The sequence below is a fragment of the Apium graveolens genome, chromosome 7 (genome assembly GCF_009905375.1).
Source record: "Apium graveolens cultivar Ventura chromosome 7, ASM990537v1, whole genome shotgun sequence".
NCBI classification, from domain to species: domain Eukaryota; kingdom Viridiplantae; phylum Streptophyta; class Magnoliopsida; order Apiales; family Apiaceae; genus Apium; species Apium graveolens.
This window is the reverse complement of record NC_133653.1, coordinates 200042219-200066632: the sequence shown is the minus strand read 5'-3', so window position 1 is coordinate 200066632 and position 24414 is coordinate 200042219. Positions and strand designations below refer to the sequence as shown.

Here is a 24414-nt window from a genome sequence, read left to right as displayed (position 1 = left end):
GAATCGACTCTTCTCTTAGCAAAGTGTGACAATGCAGCTGCTACATGCTTATGTGAAAAGTAGGTAATGCCCTCTCAATTTATTAAATTTCAAAATGAATCAAATATTTGGTATTTGGATAACGGAACAAGTACTGATATGACGAGTTTTAAATCAAAATTCACGGAATTGAATGAGAAGATTACTGGATTGGTGAGTTTTAGGGATGGTTCTACTATGAAGATAGAGGTAAAGGGTTCTGTATATTTCATTTGCAAAAATGGAGAAGTTCGAATCCTTGACGATGTATAACATATCCCTACTGTTTGGAATAATATAATAAGTCTTGGACAACGGTCGGAGGAAGGAATTAAAATACCTATTAAAGGAGATTTTTTGTGGGTTTATGACACTCGAGACTCACTCCTCATGAAGGTAAAGAGATCGCAAAACAGACTCTATAAAATTGTTTTTAATACTACCAATTCAAAGTGCTTACTGTCAAAATAAGATGAGTTATCAAAATTGTGGCATATGTGTTTGGGATATGTAAATTATCATTCTTTGTCACTAATGAACAAGGATCGAATGATGAACGGAATGCCTAAGATCAATCAACCAGAGGAGGTGTGTAAGGGTTGTCTGATGGTGAAGCAAACTAGAAAGCAATTTCCCTCGAAGGCAAGTAATAATGTAACAAAAGTTCTGGAACTGATTCACGGGAATCTTTGTGGTCCATTTCATCTTGAAACTGCATCTGGTAAGAGGTATATTTTTCTTCCCGTGGACGATTTTAGTCGATATATGTGGGTATATTTTTTGAGAAAAAAAGATGAAGTATTGGAGGCTTTCAAAATCTTTTATGCTTTGGTTGAAATAGGTCCAGAAAGAAAGGTTAGAGTCTTGATAACTAATTGGGGTGGTTAATTTGGGTCTAATGAATTTAAGAAGTTTTATGAAAAGGATGGAATAACACGACATTACACTGCACCATATACGCCACAACAGAATGGTGTCGTGGAACGTCAAAATCGGACTGTTGTGGAGATGGCCAAGAATTATTTAAAAGAGATGAAACAGATGAAACTCCCTTCTTTTATGTGGGGTGAAGCTGTTAGACACTTCGTGTATTTGCTAAACAAGCTTCCAATGAGAGCTCTGTCAGGAATAACTCCATATGAGGCGTGGAATGAGAAAAAGCCACAAGTCAGACATATCAGGGTCTTTGGGTGTATTTCTTACATGAGAATTCCAAGTCATAAAATGAGCAAACTGGATGACAGGAGTAAATTGGTGGTGAATCTGGGTAAAGAACCGGGAACTAAGGCTTATCGCCTTTATGATCCCAATAGTAACAAGGTTTTCGTGAGCCACGATGTTATATTTGAGAAAAATAAGTCATGGCCTTGGGAGACAAATGATGTTAGCGAAGCTGCCGTGTTTATAATTGAGGGTATGTATGAGGTAAAAGGAAGGGAATCATGAAGTGTTAAAACTAATTTTGGTGAAAGTGATATTGAAAGCAACAAGTCAGCAGAATCTCCAATACTACAATCACCTGTGTAACAACTGAACCCGGAGAATTACGATGATAGTGCAGAACTAAAGAGAATCATAAATCTGAGTAAAATTTATAATGAGACTGAGGAGCAGCAACTGGACGATAAGTTATACCTTATGGAAATCGAGGAACCTATGAATTTTGTACAGGAAGCTAAGGACATAAATTGGAAATTAGCCATGAAGAAAGAGATGCAGTCAATTGAAGAAAATCAGACCTGAAAATTGTCTGAACTACCACCTCTGAAGAATGTTATAGGCCTGAAATGGATATTCAAGTTAAAAAAGGATGTTGAGGGAAGAATTGTGAAGCATAAAGCGAGATTAGTACCAAAAGGTTATGTTCTAGAGCGTGGATTTGATTTTGACGAAGTCTTTGCTCCTGTGACAAGGCTTAAAATGGTTCATTTTCTATTAGCTTTTGCTGCTAAGAACGAATTGGAAGTTCACCATCTCAATGTCCCAAAAACAAAGGTGTGTTGTTTTATCATCTTGTGAGGTAAAGTTTATGGCTGCAACTGCAACAGCTTGCAAAGCTATATGGAATTGTAATGTTTTAAGTCAGATAACATCATACTACTTTGGACCAGTTATATTATTTATCAATAATAAATCATATATAGATTTGGCAAAGAATTTTGTATTTCATGGCAGGAGAAAACACATATATATCAGGTATCACTTCATAAGGGAATGTATTGAGAGAGGAGACCTTGTTCTTGAGCATATAAGTAGTGAAAAATAGAAAGTGGACATCTTAAACTTTGGGTTATATGTTATTTTCAAATAAAGAGTTGTCAATGTCTATTTTGGGTAGTGTTTGTTTTCAGGTCCGTTGTTTTAGGAGTTTTGATTGAGTCAGGGCAGTAGAGTTAGTGTAGGTTTTAGGCAGGTGACCGTGTCCTGTGATTTTAGCATTTTCAGTTTCCTAGTTCCCTTGTATTTCTTTTATATTGCCTAAATTTGCAGAAATAAGAAGGTGTGTTTTTCTAGCAAGCTGTATTTTGGTTTTCTTAGATTCATATCATTCAGTTAATATAAATATATTGACAGTAAGTACCACACATGTTGTTTAAGCAGAACTTTCACTTTAGTTTTAAAATGAACTTTTATTTGAAGTTATTGTATATGAAAAAGATGAGCAAATTATAGTATATAAATTAAAAGTCCCAACAAGTCGAACCCATATATGTGCAATATATATTGAACCCATATTTTTTTTTTGTAATTTAAATCTTTCAAAAAAGATGGCTAAATTTAAAAAAATTGTTAACTTAATATCTAGATGGCAGAGGAGACTCCAAAAATTATTAAAGAGAGAGATGCATTTTGGGCTGCTGAATTTGAAAAATGCAATACACATTGATCGAAAAATGGTGTACAACATGATGGTAGTCTGAAACCAAATTCCCAGCAGGCAAGCTGTCACTCTAAGGGTGGGGTTGATGTAGATGTGGATGTGGATCTAGGTGTTCATAAAAATGTGACATTGATAGATAATTTGTTTGTGGATTTAGCGGTGGAGCTTGAGGATAATAAAAAGGTGGCGGATGAGGATGATAATGGAAGGGATGTTGAGGAAATGAAAGTGGATTCTTTGGGTGGTTCTGTATGCCGATTGGCTGTTGGATCGTTGAGAAACATTGTTGCTTGTGCAATAATTGATGAAGTACGCATTCCCGAAGGATATGAGAAGACTATCCATGGAGTAAGTTTTAGAGAAAAGAACGCAAGGGTGTCTATCACTAAAGTCATTCAAGGAGATGCTAAGATTCCTTCCTTATCGGGGATGAAATTTTGACTGTTCAAGAAGCCATGGGAACTTTTATTGCATGGATGAGAAACATGATAATTGCAGGAAACAATAACAGTATTTCTCATGTTTTGGGGGCCAAGGTCAGAATGCTTTTTTAGTATGGTTAATATATGTACTATATCTTTGTTTAGTCTGTTTTTTTAATTATTTTTATTTACAATTATTTTAGCAAACCAAGAAAGCCCATGCTAAGAAAATGAAGAAGACATATAAAGTAATTGAAGATGTTGAACCATAGCTTGTTGTTCAGATTGGTCCGAATTATCCTTCTCCAATGAAACATTTGTGGACATGGGCAAAGGAAGCCTTGAGTGGTGGCCGAACAATTTCTTTTGAGCTAAGCAAAGAAGCATTTGGCTTTACCAAGAAGTAAATTATGTTCTTATCTGATATACATGCAGTGTGCTCTGGAGGTGAAATGGTCGGCTCTGTCATTTGCCTTTTTATTCAGTAAGCTTTTAATTCAAAGTTTTTTTCGGAGTATATAGCCTTGCAATAAATATGACAATCTTTACTAAGGACTACTTAATTTAATTTGTAGCTTCTTGAATGAATATGTGCAGAAGCATAAGATGGTCAACCTGATTAGCTTTGTAGATCCGGGCACAATCGGTGCCATTGGATGTGGCAGTGCAGTGCAGAGGTCGCGTGAATTGTGTACAAGATTTAAAGATTCTAGGAAAGGGCAACATTTTCTCCTGCCGTACAATGATATGTAAGTATTTTTACTATCCCAAGCTATTAAGCTGTTAAGCCTTGCCAGGTTTTTAATAATTTTTTTCAAGAATTTAGCTTTTATTTTTAAGGAATGGGTTCAATTGTATAGTTAAACTCGATAATATTTGTTGTTGAAATTTATATTAATTATATTGGTTCAGTATAAACGTAATCAAATGTCTTGACATTTTTGAAGTTAATATAAAAGTAATCAAATGCCTTAGAGTATTTAATTGATTTTGTTACTATATGTTAGGTTTGTTTTTAAGACGGGGGCAATTGTATAGTTCAACCTCGTAATATTTGAAGTTCAAATTTGATGATAATTGTATAGGTTCAGTTTTAAAGTTGATTTATTTACCGGAATTTAAATTTTATCAGTATGAGCCTTCAATTTTTGATGTTATATCTGATCATGTTTATTATAGTAAATTACACTCTACTAGTATCACATTTTGGATTATTTTTCATAATTAGTGAGTTTAAATAATTTTTAGGTTAATTTTAATTCAATAGAAATGTAATTTTTTTGATGATATTTAAGTTTTTTGGGTGACAAAAAAGCATCAAATTTAAGCTTTACTATTTAACAAGCACCTCTGTTTATTTTTCGTAGGAACCACTGGACCTTGACAGTTGTCAATCCAGACGCAAAGGTAGTCTACTATATGGACCATCTTAAACACTGAATTGCAAATGGAGAGTGGGTGGATGTTGTCGACAAGTAAGAGTTCATGTTGTAAAATTTGATTATTAAGTCTTGACTTGTAAATCTTGCCCGACAATGTTTTGCAGTGGTTATTTTATGTTTTGATATATCTCGTTTTGGTTGCAGTGCCATTAAAATGTAAAAGGAGGATTTGAAAAAGGTTCCGAAGAAGAAAGTATTGTGGGAGAACATGGCGCTATTTATTTATTTTTCTGATCATATATTAATTATGTTATTAAAGGGGACTGGATATTTTAAATGAATTTTTGTTTGATATTTTAGGGAGTTCCAGTACAGACCGGGAACAAGGATTGTGGCCTGTTTGTGATGTGATACATGATGGAAATCATTCATGATAAGGAGCTGGACTTTGCTAATAAGGTGACAATTGACTATCTGTGGGCCTTTTCATCCACTTTGTATTTACTCTTATAAGGGTAAAACATGTTACTTATACAAAATTTTGGATGGTTTTTCAGTGGCTGCGTAGATCAAACCTGGTTTACACCGAGGATGACATCAATGAGATCAGGGTTGAGTTTTCAAAATATTTTATGAAACAATGTGCAAGCTAGGTCCTCGTCTTTTTTTTCTTTCGAACTTATCATAAACTGGATGTTTTATGTATGTAGTTGGTGACAAGTAGACTCGTTTGAACTTATCGTATGTTGCCAAGTAGACTCGTTTGAACTTATCGTATGTTGACAAATAGACTCGTTTGAACTTATCGTAAAGTGGATGTTTTATATATGTAGTTGGTGATAAGTAGACTTGCGATAATGTATTTTATGTTTGGTGGATTGCTGGTAGTTTGGTAGGTAGATCTGGTTGTTTTGGATTGTCGAACGGATGGATTATTATGGTATGGTATGGATTATGGTATGGTAATGAATTGGTTTTGTTTTGGCAGGGGCCTAGATTATGGTATGATTTTGTTTTGGATTATGGTATGGATTATGGTGTTTTTATTTTGGCAGAGGCCTATATTTTGTGGTTTTTTATGTAGCTGGTTTTAATTAAATATGAAATTGATATGCAAAATGCATATACCTAATAAGATAATGGGGTTTTAAAACAAAAGTAAGCATTGTATCATTTTCGGACAACGGTTACCTCAAGTACATAATTTTGTCAAAATATAAGCCATTGTCTAAATAACAATTCAATAACACCAGTTAGTTATTAACAGTTGTTTGAACTATGAAGACGTGACTTAGAACATAATATAAAAAGAATTGGTTTAAAAGGTTTTACACAACTGTTGCTTTAAACAAACCATTGCTTGAATAATAAGGAATTGGTTTTGAACTTTTTCTTGTCATTGACTCCCTGTTGTCTATTACTTAGTAAAACTGTTGTGTTACAAATGTTTCTTCAATAGTTCCCGAAAAGTAATCCGTTATCTCTTTTGCATTATAACACCACCCTAAAACTGTTGTTTAAAAGATACTTATATTACTACCTCTGAAAATAACTGTTGTTGTTCTGTTATAAAAATAATAGATGGATAAAATAACTGTTGTTTGGAAAAGATATTTAAAATTGGAAAGATAATTTAGAACTTTCTCTTGACGTAAATAAACCGTTGTTTATTACTAAGAAAACTGTCATGTTAAAAATGTTCCAACAATAGTTTTTCTAAAACAACCGTTATGTCATCCAGATTGTAACCAGTATTAAACATTGTTGTTGAATCTCCCTTATTACAACTGTATTAACAACCGTTGTCCAACCTTCGATCACACGAGTGTTGGATAGACAACGAAAAACTACCTTTCAGACAACGAAAAAAAAAAGTTGTATGATTACAAAAATGTTGTAGTGTTGCTTTGATTTCAAATTGAAAGTTACATCAAATTTGACTTAATCTAATTGGAATCGATTTCCATCTAACTGACCATTAATTGGTAAAATTATCCAATTATCTCACTTAATTGATCATTACACCAAGTGATGACTAGCTAAATGAAATTAAAGACCAATTATATATAGTCGGATTTGTTGTAACTACCCTTTTTTTAGGAGCCAAGATCACAATTGTTTGGAGTATCAACATGAATATCAATAACACATGGAAGTATTCTTTCTATTTTTAAGAGTAGGGTATTTTATGAAAATTTTGGCAGCATCTCCTTTATATTATTGACTACAAGTCGGACTCAAGCCGACACCAACAATCAATCACACAACCAACAATCAACTTCTGCCTTCTAAACTCACCATTTCACCACCATACATAATACTAACCCGTATAACTCATATCGTTACTTCAACTTAATATTATAGCGAATAATTCTTATTATACCATACATTTAATCATATCTTCTGATTAGAACAAAATATCACTACTGAGTACAATTATAAATTATTCTAGAATTCTTCTAGTTCATGTTTCGATTCAAGCTTCTAATTAATAATTTATCCGTCCTTGAAACACACATTATTCTTATTTGTTAACTTGTTCAACTTTTGATAACCAACACATGGTCTCAACTATCATGATCTTATGAAAGAATTTATTTGGTTTTAAAGCAACATTTCTTAAAAATTATTACAGTGAAACCCCCATACCTTCATCTCCACTTATGCCTTTTTATACTGAACTTCCTTCACCGGTTCGGTTATGAGTATCAAATTTTCCATATCTTATTTACTTTAGTGAGAAAACCCAACCATTCCTGGAAGAATACCCTTGAAGTTTATTCATAACTAGAACTTCTTCGATCTTGAATCTTCATGAAAAATATTTCTCACATGATTGAGGTATGTTTCATCTTCATAATGTATTAATCGATTATCTGGTTATTATTACGAATTTCTTCATCCGATTCCATTGTCCAATCAATTCTTTTCTTTATCCGATATATGCAACTTCACTTTCTTATTCTAGTTAATTTACCTCGTACGGTTCGTTAATTACTCCAATTCACGCCAAAATCTCATACTTGCAACGTATCATGTATAAAGATTTCCGCTTCTGATTTGATGTCCTCATAACAACCACATTATCGGCATAATGTTTCTTCTCTGCACGTAAATGTCCACCCTTTATTGGCTTGCAATTATCCACATAACTCCATCTACTATACGGGTTCATTTAACTTCATTTTAAAATATTCAAAGAATAGACCTTACACAAGAAGGAATTTATGTATATGATTCTTACTGGAAACCCTTTTTGTAAGGAATAAGAGTGCAAGGAAACAATTGGAAGGATCTATAAATCAATATTATGATTGAAGAAGAGAATAAATGATGATTTGGATATGTGAGACAAACATATTTGTACTCAAGATGGCCAGTCTTTCATACTATATGGCATACAACACATGATTAGGTGGCGTCCCACCAAACTCTTCATTATTTTAACAAAGTGTCACATCATAACATTGCTTGTCTCATTCAAAAAAAAAATTTGAGGGAAAAATGATTTTGAAAGAAATACAACAATTTCCTTATCACCTCATAGAGCTGATCATGAAAGAAGTTCATACTTTATTCAAGATTCATAAGAATATAAGTAGTATAAAAGAATGATATCATGATCTCGCCATCCACATTTCATCTATTTACTGCTTCAACGCTTGTCCGATCAACAGATCCCATTCCGAGGCATATATTAATTTTAGGTTGGCTTCAACGCTTTAATTGATCAATAGAATAAATTCCCATTCATTAGGTCTTATATCTTTAACATCATGCTTCCATGCTCAATATTTTTATAATTCGACCCTATTTGCACAATTACGAGATTTACAATCATAACTTCAAATTTTTCTTACGCTACCGATCATTCAACATATCGACTCCTTTTCTAATAACATTCTTACTTTAGAAAATTCTGGAGATTCTCTCAATCTTCTTTGCTCCTACTCGGCTTCTTGTAAATCGACGTATTCTTCGAAATTTGTACTCCTGTTAGGAACAATTAAATCTTCTCGATAATAGCGGGTCCACTTGGATTGCTAAATGAAGCATACTAACTTCTAGAACAAGTATTCTTCTCGATAATCTGAATCTTATAGCAAACAAGAAACTTAATTAGTAGTTTGACAACTAAGTTTTCAAAACTTAATTTGTTTAAAGGACTTTTAGAAATTTTTTATTAAGAAATTATCTTTTGAAAACTGTTTAAATTTTTGGAAATCACACGCCTGGTCGTCATTACTATATGAGTTGGTTGTCGTCCTTCTCTTCCACTACCAAGTATCAAATTAGGGAAACATTCAGATAAGAGCTCATTCGTTTCCATATACCTTCTACCCTTTATTGGGTTAATTTTATCTTTATTGGTCGACAAAAACTCCAGTTATCGCTGCATATTATCTTATTCATAACTTCACTTCCATTCTTCCATACCGGTAACACTCTTATCATTATCTCTTATGATTACTAAGTATAACAAGTCTATCTAGTAATCATCAAATCTATTTTATAAAACAAGGTCGACTAATATCACATCACATTACGTCTATAAGTATCATGCTTGGTCATAACATCATCATCTATTTCTAAGAAAACTTTTGATTTCCAATCTTCTCAAACTTCTTTGAAATCCATCTATCTCACTCCACAAGATAACCATAGGTGGAATACTTACTAGTGGCTCCATATAACCTGGTAGCAGTTATTCTCCGGAACACATGAATCTTCTCTTTAGGTTTCTTATCACCCTTCTTAATATCTCGTGTACTCACCATATGTTGTAGCTCTCGAATCCATTCTCATATGTGCTATTAATTTATAAGACGGGAATTCTGGGGTTAGACAGATAAGACATCGGTATTGAAATATAAAGAAGGTGAGCATCAGTTCAAAGTATAACAGGGTATCATGTTTTAGGAGTAAGAATAGGGTTATCAAGCAATCATGAACGACTTTTAAGGGATAGATGAGTTTTAGGCATCAAGATAAGGTTACTGACACTACAACTACTTTTCTATCAGACAACACATCTTAAACAACGGTGAAAAAACCCGTTGTCCGAAATTGACAGATAATGGTGGATTTCTATGACATGAAAAACTGTTGTCTGATAGGTTCTATAACAACAGTTATAGCTGTTTTTTGAAAGTGTTGTCTTTTTGATGTTCTATTACCAAGTAAGACAACCGTTTTAAAATGCACTATTGTAAAACGTCTTTAACCACAACACTTCAAAACCGTTATTAATAAACTAAGTTTTTGTAGTCTGAGACAACAATTTTGGCCTTTATGTTGTGTAATTCAAAGAAGTGTTTATTATAGTTGTCTAGTTAGCCATCAAACAATGGTTTTTGCATACCATTGTTAAATGGTATTAAATGGAAAGCTCATATAGATAACGAGTCTATAGAACCATTGTCTGAACACCTTATTTAGAAGACTGTTTTACAGATTGTGAGAGTAACCGTTGTCTGTTGAGTAATGGCAATAAAAGAAATTACTTGTACATATAAATGCCCCAGAAAACCAATCCAAAACTATCCAACCATGAAATTTACAAACCATAAATCATGTGACCAATAGACTAGCAATCAAAAAATACTTCCTCAAATGGACAAGTCAAATAAAATCGGATTATACAACCAAATACCATCACAAATTGACAAGTTTACAATCCACCAAAATCACAATTAACTTATATTCATCATGGTTTCAACTTTTAAATTCTAAGTTTGGTGATAAAAGCATACATGTCCAGTTTTACTCTCTTTAAAGTATACAACAGCTGCAAAATATTGTTGCATTTCTTTAAAGAGAGTAAATAATGGACATATTGCATTCATCAAACAAACTTAATACTTACACAAATTTATAAGTTAATCCATGAATCAGAAATAAACAAACTAATCCTAATGCCTACACAAAACATAATATTATGTTGGCAGAGAAGCGTATTACAGTAGAATACAAGGCACCAACTAGGAAAACAAGAAAGGGATCAAACAGTGGTGTCCACCCAAATTGGCCAAACTGTTAAAATTTCTTCTACCTCAGCTTGATCAACATCGTCTCAACTTGATCAACATCATCAGTAAACCCTGCAGGTTCCATCATCATTAAATGACCTAAATTTTCTTGCCCTTAAGTAGTTTCAAATGTGGCTAAAAAATTGGATTATTCACTGAAATCAAAATAAAAATTTAAACATTAACAAATATTAAAGGAACACGGTTCATGACACTCTTAATGTATACGTAGTATAATTATTTGGAACCAAATACATGGAAGAGTCCAAATAATTAAGATATATTAAAATTTTTAAAACTCATAAATTCATGCATATTAAGACAGTAATCGTAAATGACACATATTAACTGAAAAATATATAATTCAACAAATAGAATCATTTAAGAAATTAAAGAAATTATTGTGAATAAATAGTAATAAAAGGCAAACATGTGTACTCTTCTTCAAATTTAAAACAAGTGTAATTTATTACCATCATGAAAGTTGGATCCAATCTTCTTCGTCCCTCATATAACTAGCTTTTTCCTCGTCATGTTCTTCATCATTCGGGAACGTTGGCACATGTAACTTATTCTCAAGTTCTATCGTCATCATAGTGGTCATAGTATTCTTTTCCGGTAATTTCAACACAACAGACTAATTCTTTTCAAGAGGATCCTCAATGTAACATACTTGCTTAACATGTTTACCTAGCACAAAAGGATCATTTATAAAGCCTAATTTAATTAAATTAACAAGTGTAAATCCCAAGTTATCTACCTTAACCCCTTTGTTCATATCTACCCAATTACAACGAAATACATGAACTCAAAAGTTGTTATAGTCTAACTCCCAAATAATTGTTATAACTCCATAGTAGGTGTGCGAAGTATGTTTAATATTCTTATCCTTACCCTGCACAAGCATTGTATGTGCAACCACACAAACACCAGTGCATTGAACTTGCCATCTATCATCACGCTCCTTCAGTGCTATAAGTAACACCGTTGATTTCATATCCGCTAAATGTAGGCACAATCTTGTTCGGGCCTTCTGCCATCCACCTTATCTCGTGAGTTATAGTATTGTGTTCGTCCATCAATTTTGATTCAATCTGTCCATAAAAATTTGTTTAAAACTAATTATTTCATAATACTAGGGAGTGAAATATTATGGTTTCAATTTTTATGGTGTTTCAAATGTAATTATATAAATTCTTTTGATAAAGTATAAATTTAACTTAAAAGGTTATTAATTTCCACAATAGTGTGGGTGGCCAGGCCTTTCAAATATATTGTGCAAACCAAATTATTAATGTATACAAATTTATTATTTTAGCCAGAGCAGGAAAGTTAAATTATTATACAATTTTATAAGATAAATAATAAAAGAGAGGTTCATTACGTTTTACTGAGAAAAAACATATTGAATTATTTCTATATTTATAGTATTTAATATTTTTATCATGATAGACATGGCTATTCTTATTTTCACCTTTTTTAAACAAACTAAATTTTCTTCATGCTACTATAAAATATAAAAGTACTGAGGCATTTTTTTAGTTATTTTTTTATTATAGATCTATTGGTTTTTATATTTCCCCTTATTTTATATCTGAACTTTTAGTTGCAGAAGCAGAGCATTTTAGTGGCAGTACTATTATTTAGTGGTATAAAGGAAAGTTTGAAAAATGTAAAAATAACACACGAAACATAAATTAAAGTACAGAGACAACATGTAAAATAACAAGTCTTTTATTAGGGTAAAACTAGAAAATAAAGGTTGAGAGAGGTATTTTACTGCATTCTTCTCTTCTGTGATAATCATTCTCTTTGTAATGTACCAAAAATGTAATATGCATCCAAGGAAAATTACTAATTACTGAATTTGAAATATGTAGAAACTGATAGTGTGGAGTTCTAGATTTGTTAAATTAACATCTTTGAGTATGACTAATTATTGTGATCATATTAATTAGGCCTACATATAATGTTAAAACCAAATAAAAATCATTTTTCTTATTTTTCCACCAAGTCGCAGATTTTCCATCTTTACCATATTCTTTATATTTGAAAAAAATCCATCCGGTAACTTCATTTTAAGAAAGGATGAGCAAACAATTTTTTTTTCAACATGTAATAAGTTCCATGACGCCAACGATACCTTCTCTTTCTTTCCGGGATTTTTTGGCCTTAACTCTATTTTTATTTCCATTTCAGCCATGTCAAGATGGACGGACTCTCGATCTTTTGTCTTTCCCGGAATATTTAGCAAAGTTCCAAGCAAAGCTTCACATATATGTTTCTCGATGTGCATCACATCGAGGACATGCCTGACTGGAAAAAACTTCCAATACTCTAGTTGGAAGAATATAGAAACCTTCTTCCACATGGGTCGAGCTTCACCTTTCTTCCATCGAAGTGGGCTTTGTGTCTTACCAAAGACATGACCCCTCAGATGTTGTACTCTTTGAAAAACTTGCTCTTCAGTTAATGGAATACGAGCACCCTCCTTCTCTACGTGTTATCAAAGATGATTTTTGCTCTCTATACGGATGATGACGGGGCAACCACCTCCGATGCCTCATGATCACCGTCTTGCGGTAATTAAGAAGCCTGGTAGCTTTTGTTCGATCAATACATACAGTACAAGAATTATAACCTTTAATGATGTTTCCCGACAAGTTCCCTAAGGCTGGATAATCACTTATTGTCCATAATAAAATGCCCCTAAGTATGAAAGATTCTTCCTTATATGCGTCATACACTTGTTTCCCCCGCCACAACTCTTGTAAATCTTCTATAAGTGGTTAAAAGTACACGTCGATATCATTTCCTGCCTCAGTTGGTCCGGATATCAATAAATAGAGCATAATATATCTTCTCTTCATACAAATCCAGGGAGGATGGTTGTAAATTGATAGCAAAACAGGCCAACTTGAGTGATCAGTACGGTTTCCATGAAAGGGATTGAAACCATTAGCAGATAAAGCTAATCGAAGGTTCCTGGTCTCTGATGCAAATTCGGGCCAGTTTTGGTCGACATCCATCCATGTTTTTGAGTCAGCTGGATGCCTCATTTTACCATCCTTTTGTCGCCCAGTGTCATGGCAAGTCAATTTTTTTGCAATGTGCGGTGTACTGAATAAATTTTTAATCTCGGTTCACCTTTAACATGGTTGATAAAATCTGAAGAATCAGAAGAAATATCATCTTCATCATCCTCAGGTATATCCATTCATGTGGAAAATTGATTAATAGATTCTGAAGTACTGTCTATTTCAGTCGGTACAGGACTTTCTACTAAATTTGACTCCCCGTGCCATATCCAACGTGTATAAGTTTGATGGATACCATATTGAAAAAGATGATTTTTAACCATTTGAGCTTTCCATGATTTAATATGTGCGCACCTTGTGTATGGACACCTAATCTTTTCTTCGGTATACCCCTTTCCATATGCAAACAATAATAAATCTTCAACACCTCTTTGAAACTCTTTCGTTCTTCTATCAGCTCGTAACCATGACCTATCCATCTTATATTAACAAGAAACCAAATTAATCAACAAGTTTAAGGAAATTAGAACGATAGTAGAACATCAACAGGTATAAATATAAGCCAGGAAAGCCCTGTTTCGCTATCTCATAGAAAAAACTCGGTTTACTACACCCATTAACTAGCTAAAATACCGAAGATATCTTTATTACAATAACAAAACAAGATGACATTTATCTTGTGGAACCATTGCGTAGATCTGCTCTCCCATCACATAACAAAACAGAGGTATTTAAACCGTTTACTCAAGAACAAAATTATGATAATATAGGTGCTACTTATTTTGATAGGTTTTGTAGAGGTGGCTGCTTAGCTTAGCCCACTGCCGTACTTTTCTTTCAATTCGATCATAGGTTAGCATCCCTAGACTAACTCTATCCGGGCACAACAAGATAAAATGAAATCGTAAATGAGCTAACTAATTTCATGTCTAATTTGATTTATCCCTAATATTTTCAGATGCGCACGCAGAACACCAAATAAATCCGAAGCTTGAAAGCAATAGCCTAGCTTACAAATTATCAAGCAACATAAGTAAATCCAAAAAGAACAAATAAAAACAATTGACTTAGATTTATATAAAATTAAAAGAATACATGTATATAAGGAGGGAATTAAACGAATTACAAGTATCCATCGTGTTCGATATCACGAATGATTTTGAACAAGCCCTTCTCCCGGGGGTGCTTAAAATATGTTTATATTGTTTCCTGAATCACTCACTCACAGTCACTACAGAAATCAACTTGGTTTTCTCTAGAGGATAGCAAGACAACTAAATTTTAATAACAATTAATCACCACATCACCACAAACCATTATATCCTCATAACCACAAACCATTGAAAAACAACCAAATTAAAGTTCTCCATTATCACCACAAACCAAATTAGGTGCAGAACCACTGAAACAAACTTATCAAAATGAACTTATAAAATTGAATTCATAAAACATTTACCTAAAATTAAGTGTAGATGGTCGCCTTGATGAAACAATTAGCGGATGAAAAAGATGAAAACGATGAAACAATTATGCCTTGATGAACAAATTAACAGAGTCACCGAAAACAAATTAACAGAGAAAAGATGAAAGAAAGAGAAGCACTAAGGAGAAAAAGAAGAAAGAAATGGATAAGAGAAAGAAACCAACGACCTAATTGTTAGAGCCCAATAATTGTGTTCTTATCCTAACACAGTTATTAAGGGTGTAAATATTAGTGTATGTCTTTGATTAATGTGTGTGATTATATTTAAATTAATAAATATTATTAATAAATTATATCTTCTTTCTATTTCTATTGTTAAAAAGTCACAGAAGATAATTTTTAAAAATTCCGAGAATTTTTTCTAGTCAATAAAATCTCCTTCCCTCGACATCCGTACAGTTGGATCGTCCAAAAACATTTTAAAAAAATCGTTCCGTTAATCAGCAACATATCTCAGTTTAGGGGTTAGCACTTTCGCTTCATTTTCCATAAAGTCATGAAAGATAATTTTTAAAAATTCCGAGAATTTTTTCTAGTCAATAAAATCGCCTTCCCTCGACATTCGTACAGTTGGATCGACCAAAATAATTTAAAAAAATCATTCCGTTAATTTACAACGTATCTCAGTTTAGGGGTTAGCACTTTCGCTTCATTTTCCTTATAAAGTCACGGAAGATAATTTTTAAAAATTCCGAGAATTTTTTCTAGTCAATAAATTCGCCTTCCCTTGACATCCGTATGATTGGATCGTCCAGAAAAATATTTTAAAAAAAATGGTTCCGTTAATCTGCAACATATCTCAGTTTAGGGGCTAGCACTTTCGCTTCATTTTCATTATAAAGTCAAGGAAGATAATTTTTAAAAATTCCGAACTTTTTTTCTAGTCAACAAAATCGCCTTCCCTTGACACCCGTATGGTTGGATCGTCCAAAAACTATTTTAAAAAAATCGTTCCGTTAATTTACAACGTATCTCAATATTGGGATTAGCACTTTGGCTTCATTTTCCTTATAAAGTCATGGAAGATAATTTTTAAAAATTACTAGCATTTTTTCAAGTCAATAAAAGCGCCTTCCCCCGACATCCATAAGGTTGGATCGTTCAAAAAACATTTTAAAAAAATCTTTCCTTTAATCTGCAACGTATTTCAATTTAGGGGTTAACACTTTCGCTTCATTTTCCTTATAAAGTCACGGAAGATAATTTTTAAAAATTCTGAGCATTTTTTCTAGTTAATAAAATCGACTTCGCACGATATGTGCACACTATGTAGAATAAACTATAATATTTTTAACGATATGGTACACCGGTGAATGAAAAATTGAACAAATTATTCAATTTTTACGGGTAACCATAGTCCTGTTCCTGTTCAATTACACAACGGTTTCTGGACAAACCGTTGTAAGAAACAATATATTTGTTGACCTTAAAAAAGACAATATATGGGTCGTTAGATCTAAACAACTCTAGCATCTAGGCTGTTGCTTGAAAATGAAAATATTTTCAGTTTCCCTCCCTTTTATCTTATTCTCCCCCCATTTACTCTTTTAGTCTCCCAACAGTTTCACAAAATCAAACACCCAAACCCATTTCTCCCATTTCTTCACTCAGCTCTCATTTTACCAGCGATTTCACTCATCTCAAACCCATTTCTTCGGCAATTTCACTCACCTCAAACCCATTTTAACTCATCCATATTATCAAAACAACCCATTCCCGGTACGTATTTTCAGCTCATATTTCTTTTATTGTTATGAACTTCATCCGCATTTGGGGGCTTTGGATTTTTACATGTCCAAAACCTCAATATTCCCTTAATTTATTTTAAAATAGTTCGATTGATTTGGAAACCTTGATATCAATTTTTACGGTTTCATTATTTGGGGATTTTTTTAAAATATTTTTTTAAACCCTTAATTTGTTTTAGCATGTGATGATGTTTGTTTTAGGCCCTTAATTTGTTTACATTATGTGTTGACTTTGCATGCATTTATGTTAGTAGAAAGTTTTGATGTATTTGTGTTTGTTTGTTTGCATGTTTGTACACTGATATAGAGATAACAAGGCAGAGAAATTAGTAATGAGTATGTCTAAATATGAAAAAGACTAAAAAAACAGAAAAATATGGATGAATTGGACTTTGAATTCTCATTCCTCAACTCAAATGATGACATTAAGGTGTATTGCATTAAGCTTTAAAACAGAGTTTACAGAGTTGATTATGTGAAATGGAGTTGCAGAATGTTGGTTGATTATGTGAAATTTAGTTTGGTACCAGAAGTATGATATTATGTAGTGATTATATACTGATAATATGTTGAGTATGAAGTATGCTTTTTAGTTTTTATACGTACTTGTCCATTATCAATAATTTTTACAGAATCTTGTTGCTAGTATTTGCTAGGTAATGTTGTGATTGTTATGTGTTACCTACGACAAAGTGTTAATAGTTTTTAGGCCATTATTTTGTTTTATTTTGAAGCATTTATATCAAGTTATGCATCAATTTTTAATTAGATTGCATTATTTTTTCGTCTTTCATTCCATGATTAATAAATATTAATTGTACTAATACTTATTTTTTATTGTGTAGATTATGGCCAGTCCAAAGAAAAAAGGAAAGTCGAAGATGAATGAGTCAAAAAGAGAGAGGCAAAGAAAACAAAGTCGAAGAGGACAAAGTTTAAGAAAACCAGTCAATCATCACCCCATCCAACTACCATGAATATCATTAAGGCATTAAAAAAGACAATGTCCTTAAACAACGCGACCCCCACTCCATCGAGTTCTTCCCCACAATCTGTAAAAAGGAAGCCCATATTTGAAAACATAAAAAGGAGATTTCCAAAAAAGAAAAAGAGAAAAAGTTGTTAGCACTAGTGACAAGAGTCAAGGACTAAAGCTACTCAAGCGAGGCACTGTGACGATGCACCGAATTTTAAGATGCAAGATGTCTGGGATAAAGCTTACCGTATCTTTTAATGCAAAAGGAGAGCCATATGGTAAAGCGACGGGAGAGATGCAATCATATATAGGAGTTTTGGCAAGAACTAAACCCCCAATCTGGTATGATTCTTTGAAATCTGTTCCTCAAGACACAAAGACAAAGATTTGGGACTGTGTGCTGGTAAAAAATAATGATCTAGTTCATTTACTTTCTTATTATCTATGCATTTTATTACTTGCATTTTTTAACTATACTTGTGTTGCTTATGGATGTAGATGGCTTTCACTATACCTCCGTCAGCCAAGAAGATGGTTTTAAGATCCGCGTGTCAAAAATAGAGGGAGTTCAAATTCCGGCTGACCAAACATTATATTCTTCCTCATCTGGATTAAGCAAAATTGTTGGCATATCCTCCTGCAGACTATTCTTTTATTGAGAAATCCCACTGGGACATATTTGTTGTTGATCGCGCGTCGAAGGAGTTTATGGTATGCTTCTAGTTACCTTTGTTCATATACAATTTGTACTTTTACTAATAATATTATATAACCTCATCGGTGCTTTTTATGAAGAAATTTCATGATGAACAAGTTCAAAGAAGGATGCTGACTTTATATCCACATCAAGTATCTCGAAAAGATTATGCTAACCTCAGGAATGAAGGGGTCAGTGATAATAAAACAAGTTAAATTTTGGTTCCACACTAATTTTCCTAACATGCTTATATTATTACTAATATGATGTTCTATATGTTATGCAGTTTGAATCTCATCCAGAAGTAGAGGAGGTAGATCGATCAGATACCTGGCTCAAGGCAAGGAAGGACAAAGACGGAAATTTTATAAACGATATTGTTGTAGAAAAAGCTAAGTAAATTGTAAGTTATTAATAGATATTTAATTCAATTAAATATCTTGACTAGGCCATTTTGTTTAAAATACTCCTTAAAAGTAACTACAATTATTTTAAAAAATCTTTAACATTGAATAATGAAAATATTGACCAATTAAAAATTCAATTAATAAATAAAGAAAATTTATTTCAACCTTTAAAAACTATCTCCTTGTACAAAACATAAAAGTCATACATAATAAATTAGACTTGTTACATACATAAACAAATTAGACTTTTTATATGGGAATTGCTAAGATTAAGAAAATGCTACTCTTAATTTTGTAGGAAAAGTTAAAGGAGGAGGTTAAAGAAGGGAAAGTCATAGTAGAAGGTGCTAATGATATTTTAACCATGGCCCTTCGTAAGCCTGAGCATGGAGGCAGAGTACGTGGTCAAGAAAACCACGTGAAGCAGTCGGTTTACTTTGATCTTCCAAGGCACAAGAAGCAAGAATAAAGGATGAACGTATAGAGGAGGGAGTTCAAAAGTTTATGGCAGTGGAGACTCCAAGGATAATCAAAGAGGGAGTTCAAAAGTTTATGGCTTAATAATGTATGTACTTTTTAAATGACTACGTGAAAAAGAATAAGATGTCGAGCATGATAAGCTTCGTTAATTCGAGTACGATTGGTGCTACTGGATGCGGTAATACAACGTAGAGGTCGCATGCACTGGCTGCACATTTTAAGGGTGCGAGCAAAGGGAAATACTTTCTTATGCCTTACAATGATGTGTGAGTATTACACTACTGCCTTACACTACTAGAATTTTGTCAATAGACATCGGTCCTTAGAAATCGGTTGCTCAGACGACCGATGTTAAAGTTCTTTTAGACATCGGTTATTTTAAAACCGATGTTACTGCATATATTAGACATCGGTCGAGAAAATAACTGTTGTCTATAATTATTTTTTAAAAATGAGAAATTTAGTTAGACATCTGTTTTTTATAACTGATGTCTTTGTTTTTTAGACATCGATTGTAGTTTACAACCGTTGTCGATGGTTAACTTAAAAAAATTAAAAAAACACGCGGAAACTTTCCCCCCTTTATTCCCAAATTATTCCCCCTTAACCAAAAAATAACTCGTTCCCCCCCTTAGGACAAAATTCTTTTCGTCTCTCTCGCTCTTACTCTCTCTCAGCTCACTCTCATATCTCTCGGGCGCTCTCTCTCTCTTTTTCTCTCTCTCTGTCTCTCTTCCATCTCCCTCGTTCTCTCTCTCTTCCATCTCTCTACTTCCCTCTATCTCACACACACACACCATATCAGTTTATTGCAAGTACATAGAGCTTCAATTAAACCCCAAATTGAAGAACACCTTCAATTAATCAAACTCCTACGAGAAACCATAATGTCTAAACAGGTTTGTTTGTTCAATTCAGTATGTTTGTTCAATTAGGTTAATTTGTTCCATTAGGTCTGTTCATTTTTAGTGGGATTTTTTCTTTTTTTGAAAAGGTTTTGAGATTTAGTGAGCTTTATAAGGTTTGTACTCTAATTATCTATGATTTCTTGTTTTTGATATGGTTTTTGCAGATCAAGTTGGACACAGAACGTAAAATACTTTCAATTCATGACAGAGTTACAGGAATGAAAAAGGAGGATCTGATAAAGAACTCGGGAACCATAGCTAAATCCCGAACTTCAGGTAAAATTAGTGCTAATGCCTCGCTCATAGATTGAACATCTCTACTCTTGTTCTTTATGATGAATTAAGAAACTAATTGATTTATTTATTTTTAATTTTTATGTGTTTTAGCTTTTATGGAGAAACTGCAGACAAGTGGTGACCTTAATTTGATTCATTAGCACGCATTATTTTGGACTGTACCAGATTCTAGTCCTCATACTTGTCTTTACCCATATATGCTTATTAATGCTACCCTATTTTCTGCAGGTATGTATGAGAGTCGAAGGCTGATGGCCCGTTTGCAATTTCAGAGGACATATGGAATGAAACCACTAGGGCGTGGAACTGAAATCAGATTGCACCTGAAGAGGAAGCTGGGGAGTACTTGGAACAATCTAAATTAAAGGTCTGTATTGTTCTCCATCTTTGTTCTATTTTGTGACATACTTGTAAGAGAGGACTTATACTAGTTTTATGTGGGTACAAAGTTTCATTGGTTTTTTAAATTTGATATTGATATTTGATTTATATATGTAAACGACATCATACGACATATGTTGACTTACCTACCTGTTAAGTAAAGCACCATACTGTCAAAAAACTTCATTATAATGCATGCTACCTGATTCACATACATTTAAATGCATGATTAGTTGTTATTTGAAGCAGTTGTACTATCATATATTTAATAATCTTTCTTGTGATAATGAGCAGTTGGTAGCTAATTCCAGTACATATGTTATTTTTTAAAATAATTCTTAGTTTAAATGTATTTTTTATATCAGTGGTATATAGCTAATTATGTCAAGGGGAACTGTGTTGGTTATCTAATTTTATGGATTTCCCTGTATGTAACAATATCAAACATACATGATATATTTGCTTAGGGTTTCAACCGAACTACTAAAAATCTAGGGAAAAGAGTGCTTTAAATATTTTTCTAATAATAGTTAAACATAAATTACAAGGTCTAAGTACACTGTGGAAGACACTGTATGATGATAGTTGACTGGTACCAAGAGTTTGATGTTTAAGTTGTTGTTCTGACTGCATAAATGGTAAAGAAGTTACTCCGAGTTCATTAATTTCCCCATTTTTCTTGGACCAGTAAAGCAATAACTTAATATAATCAAACTACTATAAAAACTCCTGGCCGCCACTCTCACCTCTTAGTCTGACCATACATCTTTAAGTTTTTTGATATAAATGTTTTATTTATTAATTAATTGACATCTATAGTTCTATCATCTGTGTTCTTTTTAATGTGTTGTGATGTAAGAGTAAGAGAACTTTCATTCATGTATACTATGCTCACATGTTATGGCCTTTAGAGGTGTAATAGAAATTTTTATTAACTATTGGTTATATGTAAGAGGTCTAGGTTGGCTCTTCCCCTTCATACAAAGTTGAGAAAAACTGGGCAAATGAGGATTGGACAAGTGTATATTGTTCTTGTCTGTGTAGGTAATCTGAAATAGTTTTCATGGGCCCAACAAGGAAGTCCAAGAGTGTGTACAAGAGGTATCCTAATATTCGTGAGGTCTCTCCTGTTAACATGGAGAGGCTGCTGAAAGAAGGGTCTCAGGGCTAGCGTGCATTTATTACTAATTCAGCTTACCGAAATAGATGTTTTTTGTCCATCTGATTCTATCATTCTAGTAGTATCAGCCTTAGTTTCATATCTTTATGTGATAGAATGAACATTATCTTCATGCAGAGGCAATTCTTTTCTTTTTGAAACTGTGATCAAAGAGCTTATTATGTTTAATAAAATGGTGTCCGTCCAACTAAAATAGCAAAACTCTAGGTTCTGCTCGAGTTTCTAGTGTTAAACGGTACATAGGATTTGGCTACTTGTTCTCCTTTCTTGTAATTCCTTTGTTATGGAATCGCTGGCACTGATCATCAGAGACGGAGAGAGATGAGTATGCTCAGGAACTTAATGCTAAAAATGTAGATACTGATTGCAAAAAGTGTTTGTAACTGGTAAGTACTAATACTGGTCCTAAATTATGATGCTGTTAGTCTATTGATTTTCTTGAAGCCCTGTTAATCTGTGGTTGCCAAAGACCGTCTCTGTATCACATAATTTTTGCAGTTCTATTGAAACCTAAAAATGATGTCTCATGAATTAGTTGCCAATGCAAATAATTATTTGTTACTTATTTACTTTACTATTTACCTCACAGGTGTGCCAAGCCTTAAACGAAGAGAGCTCGAGGTAGCTTGTGAAGATTTAGCAATGTTTGATACATCATCAATGGGAAACAGTCTATAAAGGAACTTTGTCTACTCGCATTGAAATAGCCGTGACGTCTCTTGTAGTAGAATCTGCTAATATGGACATAAAATCTGGAAGCCCAGTTCAGGAAGAAGGTGCATACACTGATTTTGGTGAAATATTTTGATTTGTTACAAAATCATTTTTACATTGAATTGGTTTCTAGGTGGGAGCTGTATTGAGAAATCGATCCTTTAAAATGGGTGAGGCACTTTACACAATGAATAGATTGAGTAGATTATTTATTTTAGTATGATTCTATATGTTTGAAGTATTTGTAGTTGGTTAGAAACAGTCATCTTTTGTATTTAAACTAAATTCTTGTATAAATCTTACCGATGTTGAATCCAGTAATAAATATTGCTCTCAGTGACGTGGAACAAATGTTTGAGTTTGTCCAGTTTTTATAAGTTTGTGACTTGGATACAATAAATTAAGTATAAATTTACTACCTAGCCCAAGTTTTAAAAGTTTTGAAATCTCTATTAATGAGTTTAGTTTTGAGTTGGATGGGTGTTGTGTTCGGCTTTTTATTTTTATGAGCTGTCTCCATGGTGATTTTACTGTGCAGTTTACTCTCAGGAGAATCATTGCTTGTTGTGTCTGAGGTTGCCTTTTTACTGCGGGGGTGTGGTTGCCGAGTGTAGGTATAGAGCGTGTGGAGTTGGGAGTTTCGAAAGATGCTATTGTTGCTGCTTGTATTGTTCGATTTTTTTTGATTTAGTTCTCCAAGAAGATCATCCCTAGGTGGGTATAGTAAGGGTTAGGTTTGCTTGGTTTGTTTTTGTTCTCTCTTTTAAGCCCATAAAAAATCAGATTTAGTAGTGTCTTAATACTGTGACAAAGTATACTAGTAGTAGTCTGATGATAAAAATCAGATCATGTACCTGAAATTGTAAAACTTATTGCAGAAGGGATTCTTGTATCATATTTGTAGAAGATTACTTATAAATCATGTATTGCATTTAACACTTATTGCAGGAGGGTTGTTAAGTTTTTAGAACCGAGTTAAAACCATAAATACCACATAACTTACACATATAAAAGCAATGTCTTAAAATCACATAAAAATCAGTCAAAAAAAATTTTGATGTTAATAAGGTATAGTTTACCACATGTAAACAGGCAAGTTAACATCGATTTCAAAATAAACACCCGATGTCTATTTATCAACTAACATCGGTTTTTTAGAAAACAACCGATGTCTATTATCAATATTGACATCGGGGTACTTAGAAATGATCGATGTCTATTATCAACATTGACATCGGGTACTTAGAAAATGATCGATCTCTAATAAGAATATAGACATCGGTTTTTTTTTATTTTTAACCCATGTGTAATAAGATATAGAAATTGGTTTTTTATTTGTAATCGATGTATTTTATAAATATTGATTGTGTGTT

The 24414-nt window shown here is 33.0% G+C and overlaps 1 long non-coding RNA gene across 1 annotated transcript; it reads left to right on the top strand.

The window, feature by feature from the left end:
* Positions 1-3959: 3959 nt before the first annotated feature.
* Positions 3960-5055, top strand: LOC141671840 (uncharacterized). Its single transcript, XR_012555259.1, has 3 exons — positions 3960-4070; positions 4689-4796; positions 4908-5055. It is a non-coding gene; the product is annotated as an uncharacterized LOC141671840 (long non-coding RNA).
* The last annotated feature ends 19359 nt before the right edge of the window (positions 5056-24414 follow it).